The sequence below is a fragment of the Brassica napus genome, chromosome A7, assembly GCF_020379485.1.
Source record: "Brassica napus cultivar Da-Ae chromosome A7, Da-Ae, whole genome shotgun sequence".
Lineage (NCBI taxonomy): Eukaryota > Viridiplantae > Streptophyta > Magnoliopsida > Brassicales > Brassicaceae > Brassica > Brassica napus.
This window is the reverse complement of record NC_063440.1, coordinates 4406622-4413034: the sequence shown is the minus strand read 5'-3', so window position 1 is coordinate 4413034 and position 6413 is coordinate 4406622. Positions and strand designations below refer to the sequence as shown.

Below are 6413 nucleotides of genomic sequence, written 5' to 3'. Positions count from 1 at the left end.
TCAAACCTTCGAATGCTATCTCCCGAAGACCGTAGCAAGTTCAGTCTATGTTTCCCGCTATTCTAATTCGTCGATCAAACTTCTCGGATTAGAAACCGCGGAAAACTCGTAGTAAACGTGTCGAGTCGGAAGACGGCCCAAAGGGACCTAAAACACGACTCGAGGCCCATCCTACGATTTTTCCTAACCAAAAGCCCGTGAACCACATCATTGTTCACGCTTGGCCCATGAGGAAGGATAAATGTCAAGTTTCTGCGGATAAATACGGAAGTTTTGAAGATAATTGTGAAGATCGGGAAAAATGGAATATCTCCATTTTTACGCTATGACGGCTTAAGGGCAGAAGAGTAAAAGCGTAAACCGACCTTGGAGCTAGTATATAAGGAGTCTTAGGCGAGGAGCAGAGAAGAAAACTTTTTCAGAGCAAACTTAGCACTTAGAGCAATTTAGTCAATTTTCCGTTTTTGTTATTTTGAGCTGCGACTCAATTAGGTTTAGCCGTCTTAGGGTTGCTAGAACTAGGAATCTCGCCGACAGCTCTCGAGCACAGGCTTATACCTTGTTGTAAACGCTCATACGCATATTCGGAATAAGATCTTCTTTGCTCTCTTTTCGATTTCTTATTTTTATCGTTGTTGTTCTCGTGTTCTGATTGCGTGACGTGTGGTAATTAACAGATATCCGGGTCCTCTGGGAAATTATGGTTTTCCTAGTTTCCTTATTTAAACAGAAATCGACAGTGCGAATTTCGGTTCCCACATGCGGCCAGTCCCAAAACACAAAATAAAGGCCATTTAAGGCCGAAACATAAAAACATAAAAACAAATCTCTCGCAAGAGATCTAACCCAAGACATCCTCAGAACTCACGCCCCCTCTTCACCCAACGCCTCATCCGTGCCTGGAGCCGCATCACCTCTGGTCTTTCCCCTCTGGGTCTTCTGAACACGTAGGAAGGAAGCATGCGGATTTCAGGTCAGCCAGGATGAGACCGAAATCTCCATCCACGGCCGCCATATCTCCCTTGCAGCCGGAGAGTCGGGCCTCTTCGGCCTCCAAGGTCGGGGGAGTCTCACTTTGAAACAACCGAACCACGGCCATCCCGCCCTCAATCGTCGCCAAAGCTAGGTCCCTGCTCCAGATACACTCGAGAGAACCCTGGGAAGCAGAAATCTTCGCCAAGCGAGCCTGAAACTCTGCGCGAAGAGCATCCGTGGCCTCTTGGATCCCGCGGCTCGCTAGTCCCGCATCACCCTCGATCTGACGCTGGAGCCGACGCACCTCCGAGGATTTGGGCTTCCTGGCCTTCTTTTCCTTAAGCAAGGAACTCGCCGTCTTCCCAAGGTCCCTCTCGAGCACCCCTATCGCGACCTCGAGCTTCGACACTTTCGCGGAGTGAGAGTCCTTGACAGCCGTCAGCATGGTCTCGGTTTCAGACCATCTGCCCCGAAGCTCCACCAACTCCCCGGAAAGGCGACTGGTCTCAGAACCACACTCGCTGATCATCCCATCGATCAACGATATGAACTGCGAACGGTGAAAATTCTTAAGACTAAGTCTGAGAAAGAATGTACATAATCCAAAACCTTTCCGCGAAGTCCCGATGCTAGGCTCGATCCACCTTGCTGCGAAGTCTCCCCGTCACCACTCTTGGCAAGTTTCCTCTTCCGACTCTTAGGCTGAGTAACCGGAACAACGCTAGGAGCGCGCAACGCCAGAACGATTTCTTTCCTGGCTGGAGGAGGAGGCATAGAGTCAGCGGCCTTCTCCTTGTCCTCGACAAGGATCGGAGTCGTGGAAGATCCCGCTGGTAGGGATTGCGGAAGAGGAGTCATGACCTCGGTCCCATGACCCGGGGCAACGACCTGGGCAGAAGAAGACGGGAACTTGGAGCCAGCTTGAGCCAGTTCTTTCTCGGCTTGGCGACGAACTAGTTTCTCTCGGAAGGAAAGATGACCGGCAACACAAGCCGGCGCTTCAGCCGGAGAAATCAGAACCGGAGCCGGAGAAGTGGCCTCACCCATCTCGACGTCGGAATCTCTCTTATCACCTTGGGAGAAAACATGTTGAAAGGAAAAGGTTTTGGAACTAGAGAGGTTTTTGAAGGAATGAAGAAGGGAAGGTGTGAAGAAAATGAATGACAAGAGCTCACTACTTATAAAAGTATGGGTTCGGAATTCGTAACACACATACTGTCTCGATAACTTTTCTTCCGCGGAGTTTGAAGTGTGAATTTTGTCCAATACGCTTAACCTTGTCAAAATCATCTATCCGCCCGTTAGAGTGACGACTCTAACGGGCTGGGGGGCTAACTGTTGGGGTCAAAAACGGTTGCGACAAATTTAACATTCAAAATGTCCGAGGAAAAAAATAAGAATTTCCCCGATGAATACTTTTCGAAATAGAATCTTTCTTACGAAAAAGCTCTACGGAAGAAAGAATCGAGACGTCTGACGAATGCTTAAAACAGGTCGTTACGCAGCGACCGAGCGTCCATCCCGCCAGGTCGCTACGTAGTGACCGAGCTCGAGCCAAAGCTCGGTCGCTACGTAGCGACCGGGCTCGAGCCAAAGTTTGGTCATTGCGTAGCGACCAAGCTCTTCCGAACATCGATACAACACCAGTCCATGTATTCTCGTCAAACCTTCAAAGGCTATCTCCCGAAGACCGTAGCAAGCTCAGTCCATGTTTTCCGCTATTCTACATCATCGATCAAACTTCGCGGATTAGAAACCGCAGAAAGTTCGTTCTTTATCGAAAGAAATCGTAGTAAACGCTTCGAGTCGGAAGACGGCCCAAAAAGGGCCTAAAACACGACTCGGGGCCCATCCTACGATTTCTTAACCAAAAGCCCGTAAAACCACAGCACGGTTTACGCTTGGTCCACAAGGAAGGATAAATGTCAAGTTTCCGCGGATAAATACGGAAGTTTTAAAGATAATTGTGAAGATCGGGAAAAATGGAATATCTCCATTTTTATGCTATGACGGCTTAAGGGCAGAAGAGTAAAAGCGTAAACCGACCTTGGAGCTTGTATATAAGGAGTCCTAGGCGAGGAGCATATGGAGGGAACTTTTTCAGAGCAAACTTAGCACTTAGAGCAATTTAGGCATTTTTCCGTTTTTGTTATTTCGAGCTGCGACTCAATTAGGTTTAGCCGTCTTAAGGTTGCTAGAACTAGGAATCTCGCTGACAGCTCTCGAGCCCAGGCTTATACCTTGTTGTAAACGCTCATATGCAAATTCGGAATAAGATTTTCTTTGCTCTCTTTTACGATTTCTTGTACTTTGTCGTTGTTATTCTCGTGTTCTGATTGCTTGACGTGTGGTAATTAGCAGATATCCGGGTCCTATGGGAAATTAGGGTTTTCCTAGTTTCTTTATTTAAACGGAAATCGACAGTGCAAATTTCGGTTCCCACAGAGAGAAAATAGAGAGATTAGGGCAAATCCCGAAATAGGTTGTAGTTTCCTTAAAAATCTCTGCCGCTGGAACAGGCACTCGGGTTGTTTCGTTATCCGGAACAGTCACTCGGGTTGCTCCGCTATCCGGAACTGTTATCAAGCCTATTCTGCGTGAAAATCACCAAATTGCACTGTTTTCTGCCTCTTTTGTTCCAGCTGGTCCATCTCCCATCCAATGCAACTCCAGACCTGTAATGACTCAAAAATGACTAGGAAGACTCGATAAAGACTTGAAAACCAATTGAAAAGCATATATACAAGATGTATAAAACACCATATATCAAACCTTCTTGTTGATGTTGGAGAAGGAGATTCTCTTATTAGGCATGTCGACGACTGCTCCTACTGTAGCCATAAATGAACTTCCAAAGATTTAAGGCATCTCATGATCCGTGCTTATCTCAACAACCTGAAATTCGGTATGGAGAATACAGCTCCCAACTTGGACAGGAAGGTTGCGAATTGTGCCATAAGGGACAGCCATGGAAGAGTTTGCAAAAGCCAGAGTCACCAGAGAAGACTCAACATCAACAATGCCCAACTCGTCTAGAATCGCTTTTGAGACAAGGTTCACACTAGACCTAGAATCACAAAGAGCTTCCTTGAATTCCACTCCAGCAATGGAACAAGTAAAAGCAAACTTTCCAGGGTCATCAACCTTAAGCAGTACCTTCAGCGATGGTGTCAGTGCTTCAGTAAAGAGTGCCTTGATATCATCCTGAGATTCTCTGCAATTTTTAAAGAACATATGCAATGGCCGAATCTCCCAAGTATGTTCAAATGAGATATTTTGAGGAAGCCTTCTCACCATCTTCCTAAACCCAGCCAGCTGCTATGCACTAATAGGATCCATCAGATGTTAAGGTGGAATTGGATATAGAACCTTAGGAACATAAACTCGAACTGGTGGAGTCTCAGTAAGTTTGTCGGGAGCAGTCACTTTAGAGCTAGCAGAGTGCTCTGTTCTCTCTTCTGCGTCTGGAACAGTCTCAACAAACAGTTGCTTCGGTTCCTTTCCCTCAGATTTCCTACATCTCAGCCCTGTTGCATTACAGTGCTCAACCCTAGGATTCGTCGCACTCTTTCCAAGAAGGGTACCTTGCTGACTCTTGACACTCTTAGTTGTGTGAGCAAGCTGAACATCAATTCTCTTTATGTGGTTGCTCACAGTATCATACTTTGTATTCAGCTCGGTGAACATATTGTCCATCCTGGTGTTGATGTATGTAGAAACCTGATTCAATGCATTGCCCTGAATTTGCATACCCTGCAACAGTTGTTGCATCATCATGCCCAAACCCTTCAGCTCATCTGGTTGACTATTCCCGGCAGGTGGAACAGCTTGCCAATTGCTCTGCAGTTGTCGCTGGTTCTGATTCTGAATCTGCCCGACCATAGCTTGCTCCATGCTGAAGACGTTCCCTTGGTTATTTTTTAGGAAATGGTCAACCTTGGCAGTCAGCTTATCTATCTTCTGGGTGTCGGAACTGTTCCCTTTCGTGGAGAAATCACTCTCCTCGTTCTTATTGGCTGAGGTGGCAGCCATGTTCTCAATCAGCTCAAACGCTCCATCAGTGGTCTGAGTCATGAAGTCTCCATTGCTGGCAGAGTTCATAGCACTCTGAAATTTCCAGTCAACTACATCATAGAAAATTCCCAAGAGGTAGTCATCATCAAATCCATTGTGCGGACATTTTCTGCGATAGTCATTGAAGCTCTCCCATGCGTCGCAGAAAGGCTCATCAGTGAGCTGTCCGAAGGAGGTTATCGTGTTCCTCAATGCAGCTGTTCTCGCCTTAGAGTAGAAATGGTTGAGGAATGCTGATCGGATCTGTTCACATGAAGTGAGAGAGCCGGTAGGGAGATAGTTCAACCACCATGCAGCTTTTCCATCAAGAGAGAATGGGAATAACATGCACAGTCTGGTGGAACACCATTCTTGCGAGTGAAACTGCAGACTTTTTTGAAGCTCACAATATGCTCCATTGGAATTTCTATAGAGAGACCAGAGAACACCTTTCTCTGTACTAGACCGATCAAAGCAGGCTTGATCTTGAAGTCCTGTCTGGTGCAGGGTGGAGGAACTATGGCAGAACGAGTAGTAGGGATGTTGCAAGGAAGGTTTCTCTATCCGATTGAAGCAGTCTGCGCCTGCTGGTCCTGCTGCGCGAGAGCAGCCTGTTGAGCAGCATCCTGCTGAGCTTGGATGGTCTGCTGCATCTGAAGCATCTGTTGTTGCAACTGAGCAGTGAGTTGCTCTTGGTTGCCGTAGTCGCCCATTGTGGCGTTATTTGGCCCTGATTGTTGACGGTTTGTTCTTTCTAACCTTTCTAACTCATGGTTGCTAAATGTAACCAACTCTCCTTGTGCGTTTCTCCGAGTATGTCTACTGGTAATGCACCTGAAAAATTAGTTGTAACAAAAAGGATAGAGCAAGTTAGAGGTCTTAAACTAAATAAATAACCAAAAAATAAAGGTAAAAAGATGGTCCCCGGCAACGGCGCCAAATTGATATTACGTGTATACGCAGACCAATTAACCTAATGTGCACACTACCACAATCGAATGGTATGTTGATGTAGCACTTTAGGATAGAATCCACAGAGACCAATGATTACACTTTATTTCTAAAGGATCAATATCAAGCTAAAACAATATGGGGGTTTTAAAGTTGATTTCGTAACAAGGCAAGTAAGAGATGGATTTAAGGTTTTTCAGATGATTAAGAATGCAAGCTTAGGGTGGTTTGATCGGATGTTAAACAAGTGTGAGCCTAACAATTATTCTAGTTCAATTAAGAGTAAGTTTAGAACTCAGATCACTCAGGTTGAATCAACCCACTATCGTGGTATTGATTCCTTTGCAAGGCGATCTTGATGCCTAAACTCTCGTTTGGATCAAGACGCTAGCAAGCTTTAGAGATCAAGTCTGATATGTTCACAATACACCCTA

General features: G+C 46.0%; 1 non-coding gene across 1 annotated transcript; it reads left to right on the top strand.

Moving 5' to 3' along the window:
- The first annotated feature begins 5137 nt into the window (after nt 1–5137).
- LOC125576781 lies at nt 5138–5244 on the top strand. Its single transcript, XR_007315207.1, has one exon. It is a non-coding gene; the product is annotated as a small nucleolar RNA R71 (small nucleolar RNA).
- Nucleotides 5245–6413: the final 1169 nt, after the last annotated feature.